Source organism: Danio rerio, chromosome 12 (genome assembly GCF_052040795.2).
Source record: "Danio rerio strain M-AB ecotype USA chromosome 12, GRCz13ab, whole genome shotgun sequence".
Lineage (NCBI taxonomy): Eukaryota > Metazoa > Chordata > Actinopteri > Cypriniformes > Danionidae > Danio > Danio rerio.
This window is the reverse complement of record NC_141032.1, coordinates 43,169,797-43,188,586: the sequence shown is the minus strand read 5'-3', so window position 1 is coordinate 43,188,586 and position 18,790 is coordinate 43,169,797. Positions and strand designations below refer to the sequence as shown.

General features: G+C 34.7%; 1 non-coding gene across 1 annotated transcript in view; it reads right to left on the bottom strand.

The window, feature by feature from the left end:
• Positions 1 to 5,364: 5,364 nt before the first annotated feature.
• Positions 5,365 to 18,790, bottom strand: part of LOC147834555 (uncharacterized) — a 139,892-nt gene continuing 126,466 nt past the window's right edge. Inside the window, exon 4 of the transcript XR_015504533.1 lies at positions 5,365 to 5,957. This is a non-coding gene — a transcript (uncharacterized LOC147834555). The remainder of the gene's footprint in view (positions 5,958 to 18,790) is intronic.

The window sequence follows — 18,790 nt, the reverse complement described above, 5'->3', positions numbered from 1 at the left end:
ATGCTTTGGCAATATTTGACAAGTCATACCAATAAGGCTTTAAAAAAATTGAACTGAACAGAATTGGAGTTTATTCTGTATCATCTTGAACTACAGTATGTGTCTCATAGGTCTTAATACCTGGATAGCCACAGCTGTGCACAGTTTTGCTCCTACCCTAATCAAACACAGCTAATGCAACTAATCAAGGTGTTCAAGACTACTAGGCCGCGACTGAAATCACATACTTCTATACTATATAGTACGCTAAAATCAGAATGCAAGCCGTATGTCCGAATTAATATAATTCAAAAATCAATATACTGCCAGCAAGATTCTGAAATGCACATCGGATGGCCGCTACACTATCCCATGATGCCCCACAGCACATGCAGGTAGATAGCGTACTTTTATAACGACCGAGTAGTAAGTTTAAATTCAAATGCAGTACCTACTAAGTAGTAGTCGATTTTGGACACAGCCCTAGTTTTGTAGTTTTAAACGCCTTGATTAGTAGGATCACCTTGATTAGTTTGATCAGCTGTACGGCCCTCCAGGGACTGAGTCTGAGACCTATGGTCTGGATTTTCATCTCCAGATACAGTTGAAGTCAGAATTATTAGCCCCCCTGAATTATTAGCCCTCTTTTTATTTTTACTCCAATTTCTGTTTAACGGAGAGCAGATTTTTTCAAAACATTTCTAAACATAATAGTTTTAATAACTCATTTCAAATAACAAATTTTTATCTTTGCCATGATGACAGTAAATTATTTTTGACTAGATATTTTTCAAGACACTTCCATACAGCTTAAAGTGACATTTAAAGGCTTAACTAGGTTTATTAGGTTAACTGTAGGCAGGTTAGGGTAATTAGGCAAGCTACTGTATAATGATGGTTTGTTCTGTAGAAAGTCGAAAAAAAAATAGCCTAAGGGGCAAATAATTTTGTCCTTAAAATGTTTTTTTTTTAATTATTATTAAAAAAAAAAATAACTTTCTCCTGAAGAAAAAATATTATCAGACATACTGTGAAACTTTCCTTGCTCTGTTAAACATAATTTGGCAAATATTTAAAAAAAGTAAAAAAAAAAAAAAAAAAAATCAAAGAGGGGCTAATAATTCTGATTTCAACTGTAACTATTTTTGCAAAAAGTTTGCTTTTGTTTGCATTCACATGTTGATCTTTGCAAACTTGACAAGTTTTCACTGCAAGTCATGGCTAACCCTACTATCTATTTATTCACTCCTTGTGAGACATTGAATAATTTCTGTATAGATAACATGTATTTTGGTCAGCAGCAGAAAGAAAGGTCTGCAATATGCCTTTGATTACACATCTTTTATACATTTTGGTATAAATATTTGTGTAATACTGTAATGTGATGGGACGCTGACAAAAGTGCAGATCCAAATGCAAGGTTTAATAGGATGATTATTAGAATGTTCAGGCAAGCAATGCTCAACACAGGGGCAAACAGATGTATACAGTCAAATTCAGAGTTGTGGTCAGTAAACAGGCGGATGGTCAAAAGGCAGGCAGCAGACAGGAATAAATAATAAAACAAGGCAAGGTTTTTAAACGGCAGGGCATGGCAAGGCAAATGTAATGTTTACAATACAGCTAAACAAGAGCCAAAGCAACGCAAAGATGTGTATGCTTGCGCTGTATTTAAAGTCCATAATCTGTCGGTAACAATCCTTTGACTATGTGTGTGCATGTAACCAAACTGAAACAGAAAAAGCTGTGTACAAGCTGCATGACAGAACGTGTAGTCCATATACTGGTAGAACATGTAGTCCATATACAGCCAGATTGCTGGTAATCACACTCACTTTTAAATATTAATAATAATAATAATAATAATAGGTGACGCAGTAGGTAGTGCTGTCGCCTCACAGCAAGAAGGTCGCTGGTTCGAGCCTCGGCTGGGTCAGTTGGTGTTTCTGTGTGGAGTTTGCATGTTCTCCCTGTGTTCGCGTGGGTTTCCTCCGGGTGCTCCTTTTTCCCCTACAGTCCAAAGACATGCGGTACACGTGAATTAGGTAGGCTAAATTGTTCATAGTGTATAAATGTGAATGAGTGTGTATGGATGTTTCCCAGAGATGTGTTGCAGCTGGAAGGGCATCCGGTGCGTAAAACATATGCGGGATAAGTTGGCGATTCATTCTGCTGTGTCGACCCCAGATTAATAAAGGAACTAAGCCGAAAAGAAAATTAATGAATAAATGAATAATACAAAAAAATTTTAAATAACAAAAATGTTAAAAATAATAATGCTATTTTTATATTTATTAAAATATAATAATAATAATAATAATAATACATATAATAATAATACATTTAAATAAAATTTTAATGATAGGATTGTTGATTATTAATAATAATAATAATAATTTAATGACAAAATGTTTATATTATTAATATTAAAAAACTATTTATCAAACTATAATAATAGTAATAATAATAATAATAATAATAATAATAATAATAATACTAGCAATAATAGCAATAACATTAATAATAATAATAATAATAATTTATTGACAAAATGTTAAAATTAATAATATGAAAAAAATGTCAAACTATGATAATAATAATAATAATAATAATAATAATAATAATAATAATAATGATAATAATAATTTATTGACAAAAATCTTTATAGTAATACTATTAAAAAACTATTTATCAAACTATAATAATAATAATATTGACAATAATAATAATAATAATAATAATAATATTTATTGACAAAATGTTTAAATGAATATTATAAAAAATATGTCAAACTATGATAATACTACTACTACTACTACTAATAATAATAATAATAACAACAACAATAATAATAAAAATGCCCACATGTGTCATCATCACAACTATTATTTTCCAGTATTTCCTCGACACGATTATTTTTTTTTTAGTATACATCTTCAATAGGACACCAGAGGAAAGCCCATTCCCCGACCAGCTCATGCATGAACCCACACCACTGACAATGTCTCATGAAGAAAAACGAGTACAAGAAAAAGAGCAAGGTTCAAAAAAGTCTTTGTAGGCTTTTCTTTGAAGAAATCAAAGCTCATTAAGGGTGAGCGGCCCAAGGCTAGGCAATTTCCAGCCCGCGTGCACAGTGTCCATACCAGCATCCATTACAATACCTGTGGGAAAGCACGGCCCATTACCAAAATCTCATTAGCTACACTGAGGCATGTTAGCAACACAATAAAAAGATTTTGGCTCCTGGAATATGATTTTAATTATTCACTGTTTACAATAATAAGCCTTATTTCCCAGAGAGAAATAGCTCTGTGAGTGGCTGCATTTTCTTGTGATTGCGCCAAGCAAACAGCGACACGTTACACGCACACACACACACACATACACGTCTTTCAGTTTCCGTCATGAGCAGGTGAATTGACAATAAGGTTTTCTTTTTCCCTCGGGATTTAAACAAGGGTTAACTTAGATCTCCTCCACGATGCTCTCCGGGTATTCACACACTCAACTAATGATAAACGTGTGTTATGGTTGAAGCCCTTGGGCGTATTTGAATATCCTTGGTATTCATAAGTTGCAGCTCCCAGAAGCTATTAACAACAAGAGATGCTGTGAGTTATCGAGCGCGCTGTCACGGGTTCCGCTTGGATAATTCAGTGCGTTTGATCGGATGGCTTCATAATGCCAAAACAATTTTCAGTCAAACTCACTCCAGCAGTGACAAACACACACACACACACACACACACACACACACACACACACACACACACACACACACACACACACACACACACACACACACACACACACACACATGATCCCATTCAGTTCAACTGAGAGCTGATGATTTCAAGCTAAATATTATTATTATAATAATAATAATTACTATTATTATTATTATTATGATAATGATTATTATTATGATTAATAATATTATTATTATTACTATTATTATAACAAAGTATTGTTATTCTAAGGCTGATGTTTAGGAATAGTTTTTTTTTTTACTAAAAACTTTATGATAAAAACTGAAAACATTTTTCTGCACTGGATATTTCAACTAAAATTTCATTTTAACAGTTTATGAGATAGAAAGAAATTATGACAACAGGCAACTGTAAAGTCATACAACAATAATAAACATGCACCTCTATAAAAATAATAATAATAACAATAATAATAATAATAATAATAATATTACAAATGTAAACGCAATTAGTATTTACATAAATAATAATAATAATAATAATAATATAAACAACAATAATACAAAATGCAAATAATAATAATAGTAATAATAATGTGAATAATAATAATATTAATTCAAACTATATTAATAATCATGCAAATGCAAATAATATTGTAAAATAATAATAATAATAATAATAATAATAATAATAATAATGGTAAAACAATTATAATAATCCAAATAATAATAATAATAATAATAATAATAATAATAATAATAATAATAATAATAATATAGATAAAAATGCACATATTAATATTCTTGTCAATAATCATAATGCAAATAACTACAATTATAACAATAATAATACAGATAATAATAATCTCAATATAGATAATAATAATAATAATAACGCAATGAAACGTAATGCAAATAATAATAATAATAATAATAATAATAATAATAATAATAATAATAATAATAATAATAATAACTGCACCATTTTGTTGCATGCAATAAAAATGTTGTCATTCGGTTCAGATGATCATTTGATAAAAATCACCACAACGCTGTTTGATAAACTAAAAACTTTCTAAAAAAAAAAAAAAAAAAAAAAAAAAAAAAAAAACCATTTTTTGGGCTTTGGCCCTTTTAACAACAGCATTCTGGTAAATGAACAATAAATGAAACTGAAAAATGAAATGAAAAAAAAAAAATAGTGACAGGACGCACCTGCAGGCTAACTGCAACCAGAGCATTGTCTGAGCTCTGATTGTTCCACCTGACAGCTGCAGGTTCATTTAGGCACTGATGAGCATTAACATAAACACTTTTGGGTGCAGTTTTACACGTTTTCATGTTGAAATCAAGGTAATTACGACCTAACGGTGACTGTTAGTACAAAAGTGACCATCGTTAATGTAGACAATTGTTTCAATGTAAACAATGCTTCTAGTGCTTTGCTGCGTCCCAATTTGCATACTATCTTTCCTAAATAGTATTCAAAAATATAATTAGTATGTCCTGTACTGAAACTGTACACTGCAAAAATATCTGTAATTTAGCAATTTTCTGTATTTTGGGATTCTTGTTTTATTTTACTTTATTTTTTTCCCCACATTTATTGATGCTTTTGAATTATGTTATGGGACCTTGAATGTTATTCCAACAACTTTAAACCTTGAAAAATAATTTTAAAAAAGTGACTTTTATTAACTTTTTTTATGACTTTTAATAGTTTAAAGTAATTAATTGTCTGGGTATATTACACAACAAAAACTTTTTAATAAGCTGCCAGTACATTTTCTGGTATTTTACAGACTTTACAGAAATATTTCTCTATATATTATTTTTTATACATTATATTATTTTAAACTAAAATGCCAATAAAAGTCACTTAGTAAAACTGTATAGTTGAATTTTCAACTCCAAAAGTGGACAGAGCAAAGATCAAGCTCCCAGAATGTGATTCAGAACCCTAAATAAGCGCAGACATCGCTTTTTGGATGTGATGTGAAAGTTGGGAAAAGTCATTTCCGGGTGGGACATCCATGATTTGCGGGAGGTTTGGGAATTGGCCGGCGACGTATCTAAAGTGCGAGGGGCCGGTGGGTGTGCAACGTATTTGAAGAGTAGGGGGGAAGTGATGGGGCAGCGTGCAGAGAGCAGGGAGGGATGCATTGAAGAAGGATTCGGAGCGGGGAGAGGCGCATGATTTCCTGGAGATTTTCATTCATTTGCGGGCATCAGGGAGACCCACTGCCTATGCAGGAGACTTGGGATGTCTGTAAACGGAAAACACTTGTAAATCGTAAACTACATGAATACAATACAAAATACAAAGGTTAATTACTTTTTTTTTCAGTGTAGTATGTTGAAAATAGTATGTTAAATGTTCTCCGATGGGTAAAGTAAAGATCGGATATGCGGCCAGCTGGAAGTGTGATATGTACATCAATTATAGCAGCATTTTTTATGACACTATATAACAATAATTAATATTTTTACAGTACTGTGACGGTTGGGTTAAGTGTTGGGGTGGGGGTAGGTGATAAATAATACAATTAATTGGGTAATTTAATAGATAGCATAAGTGAAGTTTATTTATAAACAAATGTCGAGAGGATCACGTGCTTATGATGGTTCACAGCTGTTCCAACTCATGACTAATTATCCTATCAGACGATCCTTAACTCACTATAAATATCCAGACTTTTCTCATCTCAATATCTTCGTCTTGAAGAAACCCCCCCACCCAATCCTACTTTCCCTCCTTTCAAACGGGCGACACGGTGGCCGGTAATTAGCACTGTTGCCTCACAGCAAGAATGCCCCTGGTTTAATTCCCTTTCGAACCAGGCGACATTTCAGTTCAGAGTTTTGCTTGTTCTCCCCGTCCTCGTGTGGGTTTTCCCCGGGTCCTCCGGTTTCCTCCCAGTTTAAAAACAAGCACCCTAAACAATTAATCCAAAATATTTTAGCCAAGCTGAGTACACCTTCTCAGCATCCATATCTGACACTTAGCTACAATAAGCAGGGGGGTGGGGGGTGGGGGGGGTGGAGTCATCAAGATCTACCTAAGCTCAAACTCCCCTCTCGCCCTGCAATGGGAGGGAGCCCAGGGCTCGAGGTTCTTATAAGCTCAGGGATCTCTCCTGAGACAGCATGCCAAACAAGTGTGCACTCTTGAAATAATACTCGGTACAACTACTGATTTTATGTTACTGTAATGGTTGGGTTTTGGGTTGGGGGTAGATGTTAATAAAATATAATAAATGGGAAATTTAATAAATAAGAAAAAATAATTCTCGTTACCTTCCGGCTGCAACCATATCCGATGTAGCAACAACTTCTCAGATGGTCTACTTTTTCTCGGTTATACTTCAAAGAACCATCTTTACTCTTACTGCTAACATTGGCCACAATACATTGCACATTGGACAAGAATGCGATTAGAACTACAAATGTTGCTTAAAAGTGTAAACAAACTACAAATATGGCGGATGCATGCTTTTGTATAGAGTTGTATAAGTATAGATGCTTTTGTGAAAAGTGTAAATGTTAGAATGAGTGTAAATTTATATCTAACCTACTGGAAAATATGTTATTTACGTTATCCGTGTTATATTTTACTATGCGACAACAATGTGAACGTTTATAAAGATGTGTTTGGACATTAAGTTCTAAATGCATAATTGTGCAAAGACCTGAATAGATTTCTCTGTATGAAAGACCCATGAATGGCAGATTAACCTGCTTCTTGTCAGTACAACTATAAAAGAAAATGCTTCAATCCTGGTGGACCTAAATCAGGTTTGTTCTGTACAATAACATGACGGATAGCCATACAGCAGTGGATGCTAACGTGTATTCTGTCACATTTCCGTGTGTGTGTGTGTGTGTGTGTGTGTGTGTGTGTCTGTGTGTGAACTTTATAACAACATCATCTGTGACTCATCATTGCAGAAAGGCTTAAACAAAGTCCACAACAAAGACATCAAATAATCATTGGGAAATTTCTAACTGTAGTATTTCTCACAAACGTTACAAGAGATCTGCTTTCTTCTTGTCTGTCACTGTGCTGTTTATCTGAGGCACAATCTAAAAGGCACATGGGAATGGGGGGCAGGAAGAATTAGCAGTAAAAGCACAGGCACCAAAAACAGCTACATTTTGTTTAGAGCAGCAAATTCCAATATTTTAAAAGGTTTAATAAATAATCTGATGGGTGTTTTGAGCTAAGACTTTAGACACATTCTGGAGACACAAGAGAATTATCTTAAATCTTGAAAAAGGGGTACAATAAGTGCCCTTTAAGTGGTTTGTTTAAACTAAACACATACTAATAACACAATACAACTTAAACTGATACTAATATTTATACTAATAACACGAATCTTGAGTTTTTTAGCAGGAAACTTAATTGTTTTATGTTCAATCAACTTAAATTTTTGAACTAATAAGTTAACTTAATTATTTCATGTTGTCCCAACACAAATCGATTGTTTGGAATCCAGCATTTTTATTAACAGTGTGTAGGTGAATCAACATGCATCTTTTTTTCCAGATATATTTATGCAATATTCATATTTTAAAAAATGCTTGGTGGTACAAACAAACCCATAATTTACACACATTTTGGTTTCAAAAGTACATGTTGTTCCTTTAACTGCTCAAATACTGACATTCATTTTTCATCCTCGAATTATGACACTCTTTAGAAAAAGCCAAATGGTGTTGGTGCATGATGCAGCATCTGCTTATTTACAAAATATGTCATCTTAAGTATCATAAAAGTTGGAATAAAGCTGGAAAAAAGAAAGTGCAGGCTGTCAGGAAAAACAACTCACTCAGTAGGCAATCCAATCGATCACAAAAGTAAAAAAACAAGATTTTGCAGCATTATTTCAGAAGACAAAGTGACATTACCGTGAACAGCAGTCTACAATTTGTTGGGTACTAAAATCGACCTCCTTTCCGAGCACATCCACTGTATTTATCTGCGTGTAATAGTTGTTAGAGGAACAAACAAAGCGTCCGTAGGGGCAGATTCACTTTGAAAAGCCAAATCGCCTCATGCTGTTATTCTGAAATGTATTGTTTCTGCGCTAGAAACTCCATTTCCTGTGGATCTGCAGAACAAGGTATTCCGTGTTTTCATTACCACAGGAAACTATTTGGTGAATCCTTTTGTGCAAAGCCTGTTTCCCCAAACAAATGAATGTATGAGCATCAAACTAAACCACAAATATGTTTAAACATAAAATAAACATCCTGGTAATACAAATGAGGAATAATGCAAATTGTGTCTGCCTCTTTTGATATTAGAAACATGCACAATGTTTTATATTATATTATATTATATTATATTATGACCAGTTATTTTAAAATTATAATTAATCAACATTATTACAAACCTGAAAAAGGTCCAAAAAAGTACGGAAATGCAAAAATGCTACGGAAATTACAATATGGGCTCTGGATTACTTCCAGAAAAACATGGTCAGTGAACACAATCCATCGTGCAATTTGCAGATGTCTTTATGTAGTAAGTATATAGGTCAAAAAAGCTAATATAGGTCAAAAAACAAGCCATACAGTTGAAGTTAGAATTATTAGCCCACCTGAATTATTAGCCACCCTGTTCCACCCACCCCCCCAATAAAATATTGACTCAATATTTTTCAAGACATTTCTATACAGCTGAAAGTGACATTTAAAGGCTTCATTAGGTTTAATAGATTAACTAGGCAAGTTAGGGTAATTAGCCAAGTTATTTTATAATGATGGTTGGTTCTGTAGACTATCAAAAAATATATAAAATATATAAAAATATAGCTTAAAGGGGCTAATAACTTTAAATGGTTTTTAAAAAAAAATTAACTGCTTTTATTCTAGCCAAAATAAAACAAATAATGCTATCAAAATTTCCTTGCTCTGCTTAATATCATTTGGGAAATATTTCAAAAAGAAAAATGTTTAAAGGGGGGCTAATAATTCTGACTTCAACTGTACAATCAGCATTAAATATTTGATTCTAGGTTAAATACATTACTCTTCAGATATAATGCAAAGTGAAGCTTCAGTTTGAGTATTTTATTTGTTCACCCACACACAGGTTTGTGTTTGTGACATATGGGATTTTTCCTTTCTTTTTATACTGTACAAATTGTATTTTCTCTTACCCTACCCCAGCCCTATAACTAAACCCAACCCTCGCAAGACAATCTGCATTGTTTTACTTTTTGAAACCTCATTCTGTATGATTTTTAAGCTTTTTGAGAAATGAGAACATCAGCAATGTCTTCATAATTCACCACTTTCTTGTTTCTTGTAATATCTGTCATACCCATGTCGTTATACAGATTTGTCTCCTGATATTTCAAAAAACACGTACAAACACATACACACACAGAGAGAGAGAGCGAGACACACACACACACACACACACACTTATTTATCTTCAAAAAGACATTCAAAGCCTAGAGACAAGCAGGTCAGAACTGAAGCAAAACTTTTACTACAAAAGATGTAAAACCCCTAAAAATGTATTAGAAAATCAGATGAATTTTCCTTTAAAAAATGTTGAAGCCCCTGACAAAAATGGCTTAAAAAAAAAAAAAAAGCTCGGAGTTCACACTAGATGGGTCCTAAAGACTTATGGATTATCATTAAAAATCAGTTTCTCTATAGAGAAAAAAAATAATAGGAGTTTTTCTTCTGAAACCCTACTGTTCTGCTCTGCTGACGCCGTTTCTCTCTTTCCCATCATGGATTTTGCAGAGCAGAATCTCCAGAAGCACAATCAGGCTGGTTTAATTATGAAGCTGAAGAGTTCTGATGATCGGCTGAGCTTTGTGTTAATGCTCTACACTCATCTGTGCTCAATCCAGCCCAATCAATCTGAGGAAAATCAGCAGTAACTGAAAACAGGAGAGTTGAAAGCCATCTCTTCCCATTAGGCATCAATGATTGCTGAAGGAAGGAGGGGGTTACGAGAGTTTCCAGGAGAAATAATAAAACGGGAGGGTGGCGGGAGATGGGTCTGAAATATGAGAGACTTCCGTGATTAACACGAACATTATAACATGACTACTAATTTAATTGTTGGCTTAGTCCCTTTATTTATGCTGGGGTCACCACAGCGGAATGAACCGCCAGCTTATCCAGCAGAATTTTACACAGTGGATGCCCTTCCAGCCGCAACCTATCTCTGGGAAAACTAATTACTAATAACTATTAATAAATTATGAAATGCTTAATAATAATAATGACTGAAATAAAAAGCTAATAAAAATGAACTTTGTTTCACTGCTGGATATGAAAACTTCACACATCAGATGTATTTCTGCACACCCAGTTTTTAAAAGCACACTTCTAATACTGAAGAATATACTTGTCTTTTTATTCATACAGCACTGTTCCCCTTGTGCTACATTTGTCTTTATAAAATATTTTTACTCTGGCTGCCTATTTTTTTAGCCCTTAATCCATTTTTGTTTTCAGGCTTACAGCAGTGTTGATTATGCATTTATTTATTTATTTTTCTGCTGACAGCTAAAATGCTTTCTTTCATAGCGTGAAGACAAAGAAGAGATGAATTACCATTTTCTCCAAATCATAAATTGGAAACAAGATATTTCCTTTTTCAGAAGAGATGGCGTAAAGTACATTTGCAGTGCTTCACTTCACTGTAACTGTAATGTAGCTTAACTTAATGCTGCATCAAGGATTGCAAGCCAAGTACAATATAGTGTATCTTCAACCGTTTTGTTTATCCTTAATAGATCACTCGCAGATATATGTATATGAGTATGAAATTGATAGTTTGAAGTCTAAAAATAAAACCAAAAGTAAAACTTTTTGTAAAAATGAACGTATTCCTCTAGTTAATTGATAAATAGCTGTCTTGATTTAACATTAGGGTCAATATTTGATTAAAAATGACAACCCAAGCTTATTCTGAGAATGTAGCTCTATATACATTTCTGGAGAACGCTAAATACATCCCAGGAGGTACGTATACACCAGAGGTCACTGTGTATGCTTCTTAAGATCTCGTGAGTGCCATTGGCGCCTGCTCTTCGCATGTAAATCTACCAGAAGCTGCTGTCAACTGACTGATTGACTGACCGACCAATCCCAGACCGACCACACACTCACACACTACGGCCAATTTAGTTCATCCAATTTATCTATAGCGCATGTCTTTTGGACTGTGAGGGAAACCAAAGCACACAAAGGAAATACACACCAAGATGGGGAGAACATGCAAACTCCACACAGAAATGCCAACGGACCAAGCCGGGAAATTCGGGAATCAAACCAGCGACCTTCTTGCTGTGAGGCGAACATCCCACCCCAACTTTATAACAATTACTTCAAAAACCTTGAAACTTGGCAGATGTTTTACATTGACAAACAGCTATATAATACACTATATATTCCACACGCATAGAATAAAAATAAAAATAAATCCCAATAGGGGCACTTTAGCTCTAATAAAATATAATGAAACCATAACATTTCTCAATTTCTCAATGTCAGCATTGACCAGCAAAGACCAATGGGATCGTGCAATCGAGCCTGACCTCAAGATAGCCCACAATATATCTTCTAGCATTTTGACAGAAACTCCTCACAAATGCTGTAAATCACTGAGATTGAAGGAGAGAAGGTTAAAGGGGAGGCTGCAGGGGAGAAACATTGCTGGTCATCTGTTTTGATTGACACTTGTGCTGTGAGGAGCTTTTAGCGATTCTCTTCAGTAGCATTACACACGTAGCTGCATCTTTCCAGCAGTTTCTTAAGACCGGCCTGCGCAAAGATCATACGATTGACACATAATGCCCGTTGATCTCAGCAGATCCCCGGGCCGTTTACACGGGTCAGGCTTTTCACTTGCTGAATCTCCTCTGTCTTACAGAGAGCTCGAGTTTTACCCACTCACTCCCACCGGCTATTAAACCTCTGCAGCCAATTCAGGAATTATATAGCAAAGAGCAACTGCAGGCTTCGTAGACTTAAAATTCCACTGCCGTACATTGACACAGGTTGTGTTCAAAATCTCTCAAGTAGCTTATTTGTAGTGATTACTAAGATGTATTTTTTTTCTTAATGCACATGTAAGGCTTGAAGCTTACGCTGCTATTCTGAACCAATAATCGGAAACAGAAAGCAGTTGAAGGATGGCGTGTTTTAGGGTTGGGCGATGTCGACCAATTTGGCATTGTAGAATGTCTAATGTGAAACATCGCGAAGGACGATGGCATCATCTTCATAGGCAGAGGTGAATTAACTATTTATGAATAATTAATTAATTCATAACAAATTAATTATTTGTGGCCTACCATTTCAACTACCTGGCCCAAATGGTCTTTGTTTTACTCATAAACAACTCATAAATAAATAAAGTTACACACAAATTACCACCTGTCAATCGCTTTTTCCGCGGGGGGTTGGTCGGTAAAAAAGGTGCACAACCAACAGTATCTGAGGAAGTGTGAAGGAAGTGTGAAACTGAAAGACTGAAGCAGTGTACAGATGCTGTGAGAGGTTACCTGATAGATTCAAAAGACCGAAGAGTCGTTAGATAGAGACAAGATTAATTAAATATCACCTTTAGCATCTATAGTGAGACGTGATCCAGCGGGACATCCTTGATAAACTGTCCGACGTGCACTGTTCTCTGGAGGTCACTCAGACGAGCACATGACAGTGTGTGTGTGGCTGTGTCTTTGGTCATGTGATGTGCACTTTCAGCAGACGGAGGGCTTTTCAGAAATGCTAGGTTAAACACGGTGTGGATGTGGATCATTTTCCTTCTAAAATACCATTTTAATACTAAGATGTACTAGTGTAAACGGGGCCTGAGTGTTTTTTTGCGAGCAGGTTTGCGACGGGTATGGGCCAAAGGATCAGCAATGCCGGCTCAGCATCGTGTTGACTACTGGTCATCGGCGATGGACAATGGCATCGTCTTATCGGCCCAATCCTAACATGTTTAAATAAATAATTTATCTGACTCTATTGTAATTAATCTGACTCCATTAAAGTTATAAGCATCATTGATAAAGATAATCTCAACGCCTTAAAGCAGGCAAAGTTGTTTACTAAGTTACATATTTAAATATACAGACAGTTAAAAGAATCAAACTAACATACTGTATTAAAAAATAATAACAAAATAACAATAATAATTATTATAATAATAATAATAATAACAAACTAGAACCTAAAGTTCGTTGACGAACTTTGATGTTGGCTTGAGAAAGCCAACGTGACTGCGCCGGGGACTCAAATGCAGTCGGCAGGAAGCACAGCGGTTGATAAGTGGTTGCTAGGCGGTTGCTAAGGTGTAGCTAAGGCATTCCTAGGTAGTTGCTAGGGTGTTCTGAGTGGTTTCTAGGCTGTGCTAGGGTCCACTGGACTGTTAATCGGAAGGCCTCATTTACATTTTTGATCAAATCGAGAGAGAGAGAGAGAGAGAGAGAGAGAGAGAGAGAGAGAGAGAGAGAGAGAGAGAGAGAGAGAGAGAGAGAGAGAGACTGATTTGTTCAGGTTGTTTAATGCAGATCACTATAGTATAGTTAGTATTTATAGTATATATTATAATCTGAACAAAATTACATTATAATAAATATCATATAAAGAAAAATATTAAATTAAAATACTAATGAAACAATAGCACATACATTTAGTTAATTTGTATTTTATTTAATCAGTCTTATAATTTTTGCAGTTAATATAGAGTACAGTCAATTTACAGTAATTTGCAGCATTATATATATATATATATATATATATATATATATATATATATATATATATATATATATATAGTTATATATACAGTTTACAGGAAGAAAATTGCATTAAATACAATATTATAGGACGTCTTCATCACGTGGTTAATTCTGACCAATGACGTTGTTCCACCCCACTGGTCACTAACACAATGTTATAATAGTAATATTTAATTGTCATCACCTGGGTGATTTTATTTTTTTTTGGTACAGCATAGACCAAAAGCTTGGCTTTCATTGTCATTATCACAAGTGAGGAGAAGGCTCTTTTGCAGCACAGAATATTGTTTTGAAAGAAATATCTGAAGTAAACTTATGTTTTTGCCAACATAAAAGGGGGTTTAAGAAACAATCCTTATAACCCTAACCATAAATGTATATATATATATATATATATATATATATATATATATATATATATATATATATATATATATATATATATATATATATATATATATATCACTATTTTAAAATATTTTTTTTGCTGTGTGTTTATATTGGTTATGATGCTGTTTGGATGTTTTATTTTTGCACAATAAATAAAATGTGATTTAAAAAGTGCAAACATTGTCTTTGTTAGAATTTACACGTGATTACAATGGTATAAAGACGTTCAGGTCCGACCGGACCGAATGGAAAGAAATTGTAGGTTTTGAAGATGGATTATTAGTTTTGTGGCAAGGACATAGCTGTTTTAGAGGGTTAAAATACAGTTTAAAAATAAAGTTAGAATGATTTTATATTAAATATGTTTATTGTATAATATACGTGAATGTTCGCATGGCTTTCATTTTCATTATCTCAAGTAGAGGAGAAGGCTTTTCACGGCACAGAATATTCTGTTTTGAAAGAAATATCTGAAGTAAAGTTATGTTTCTGCCAACATCAAAGGCATGCATTTTAAAACGCACAGGGTAGCAGACAGAAATGCATGCGGGTCGATTCCGACGCGGATGATTCTGCATCCAGATCAGTTTTATTACGCTTTATGGAATTCACCGCAAGCATAATATGAATGACTGATGACCAGAATTAAGTTCAATCTTACCTCGATTTTGACAACAGATCTCTCTGCCTCTTAAAGGAACACTAAATAGAGTTGTATTACTTGTATTTGTGTACTTTCGCTGAGAAATTTTAATGTAAACAGCTTCAAATGTTGTAACAAGCACGTCTGAAATGAGCCCGAAATTTCTGTCTGTAGAGCCAAAACAGTCAGCTCGGATATCTCCGCCTCTTAAAGGGAAAGTGCCTCTTAAAGGGGCTGTAAATTCAATTCCAAAAGGGCTCAAAAATAGTCTTCTGGCGCCATCTCGTGGACACTCTGACACGCTTTTTGTTTGAATTTTACAAATTTAATATAAAAAAATATTTATAGGAAAACTTTTATTTATAATTACACCAAATAAATATGATAATTATCTGTAATTTCAAACACATCTTTTGGCCAAATTTGAGGATTGTATACTTTTTTTATGCCCCAAATACTCGATACAATTTTTTAATAAAAAATTTTTTTTATTCAAAAACTACAAATCTTATCGGCATGAGGACATACAGCAACCATCTCATGAGTAAAAGACAGCTTTTGACCAAATTTGGGGCTTGTAGCATCTAAGCCCTGGGAGGAGAAGCGATTGCTTTTTTAAGTCAGAAGCCGGAATAATAATAAGAAAAATAATAAGAATAAGTTTAAGTAGCATTACAGTATGTTGGCTTTCTCAAGCCAACATAAAGATTTGCTGTAAAATATGCACTGCTGAGCAACAAAGACAGTGAAACTGTCTCAAGAGGCTATGCACCGGTGTGCGGGAGATGCAGAGTAAAAGCCATTCTGCTAGATCAACAGTTACCTTTCCTTGTTATGCCCTGAGCAAAGTATTATCAAACATAAGGGAAAATGAACCCCCAAAACCAGCTGGACATGAAAGCAGGCAATGACCCTCCTCAGGCCATGACTCAACAATAGTAAATATATTGTATATTGAAATGCAATCAATCAGTGTCTCTGTTGATTTTTATTAACACAATGCTTCAGTCATAAACTGTCAAATGACACCAAACATGTCAAAGTTATATGAAGTAAGATCACAAGCAGATTAATTGTTTATAGTGAAAAACACATGGTACGCAAATTGCAGAGATGTGTATTGAAGCTGTGATGAACTCTGCCACACCAGGAGCACCCATCCCATGCTTGGAAAGTCTCTGTAGTCTTTCATTAGCATGAGAGGAATAGCATATAATATTTTCTCAGATTACACACACTACCTGACAAAAGTCTTGTCATCTATCCAAGTTTTGGAAACAGCAAATAATAACTTGACTTCTAGTTAACCATCATCCTTATCATCACCCTTAGCGTGACAATCCATTACTTGATCCTGGCTGCCTCAATCAATTCCGCCAATGTTCTCTGTCCCGGGCAACTGCCCACAAATTCCTTATTCCTAAAACATTGGCGTCACTGCTAATGCAGTCTCGCCATCTTGGTTTAGGCCTTCCTACTTTTCTTTTGCCTACCAGGTCAGTGCTGAAGATTTTTTTTGGAATGGCATTCTCATCCATACGTATGATGTGTCCTGCCCACCTTAGCCTCACAAGTCTGATATTCTTTTAGTTAACCATGCATCACAAATGGCTTATATGAAAGGCAAAGGCCTCTAAATTACGCTTAGACAGTAAAGTCTGACTTTACTTAGACAAAAGTCTTGTCAGTTAAAAGAAATAATGTCCAGTATGGAATTTAAAGTCATGCTGCAGTGGAAAAAGATGTAATATTGTGTCTGACTCCCGTGAGCTTGGAGGACTGCATCCATACATCTCTGCAATGACTCAAATCACTTATTAATAAAGTCATCTGGAATGGCAAAGAAAGCGTTCTTACAGGACTCCCAGAGTTCATCAAGATTCTTTGGATTCATCTTCAATGCCTCCTCCATCTTATCCCAGACATGCTCAATAATGATCATTCTGGTGACTGGCCTGGCCAATCCTGAAGCACCTTGACCTTCTTTGCTTTTAGGAACTTTAAGTGTTATCCTGCTGAAGAATTTGCCCTCTCATGTGGTTTGTAATGTAATGGGCAGCACAAATGTCTTGATACCTCAGGCTGTTGATGTTGCCATCCACTCTGCAGATCTCTCAAATGCCCCCATACTGAATGTAACCCCAAACCATGATTTTTCCTTCACCAAACTTGACTGATTTTAGTCAGAATCTTGGTTCCATACAGGTTCCAATAGGACTTTTGCAGTATTTGTGATGATTGGGATGCAGTTGAACAGATGATTCATCAGAAAAAAAAAAAAAAAATCGACCTTCTGCCAATTTTCCAAATGATCAACTAGAAGTCAAGTTATTATTTGTTGCTACAACTGGGATTGACAACAAGACTTTTGTCAGGTAGTGTATTAATGTCCATTCTTTTTATTATTTTTATAAATGCTCACCAATTTCCATGACAGAAATGAATTGCTTTTATAAACACATGATAATATAAAACTCAAATCATATTTATGTTGGGTGTTTGGATTTTTTTTGTTGCTTTTTATTGGATATTTAAATTTTCTATTTATATTTGTTAAACAATTCCAGTTTTAGTTTTAACGAGCACTAAAGAGACTTTAGCATTATCGTTTGATTTTCCTACAGTCAACAAAGTGGCTCTGAATGCATAATTAAAGCCTGAAACAATCTAAAACCTAAAACAGCATTCCTTTGCATGCACTAATACATCCTTCAGGAAAAGCCAAATGTTTTAATATGCATACAGCGAGCAACAGTTTTTCTCCAAGTGAAAATTCAAGCCGATTGTGGAAATCTTCCCCATGCTGCTCCACACAGCAAGGCGAAATTAAAAAGTCCTCATGCTCTGGTCTGTAATTATTCCTCCAGGGGTTTGTGCCAAATGCGAGCTTTTCCGACACATAAGGAGCAAGCATTTTACGCAGTTCAGCCCCCGCAGTCACTGCTGAATATAATATGCAGAGCTCAGGAAAGCATGTGACAGACGCGAGGCCACAGTGGTCCGGCATACAGAGAGCTGAGGTGGTGGAGGTCATCACTTTATAAGTAATCAACACCAAAAAAAAAAAAAAAAAAAAGCCACCGGCAACTGCATTCTCACACAAATGAGCTTAAGGGTGACATATCATGCTTTTTTCTTAGGGAGTCATATTAATCTTTAGTGTGCCCAGAATGTTTCTGTGAAGTTTCAGCTCAAAATACCCAACAGATTATTTATTAGAGCTTGTCAAAATGCCACAATTTGTGTGCGAGCGAAAACATGTCAATTTTGTTATTGTGCT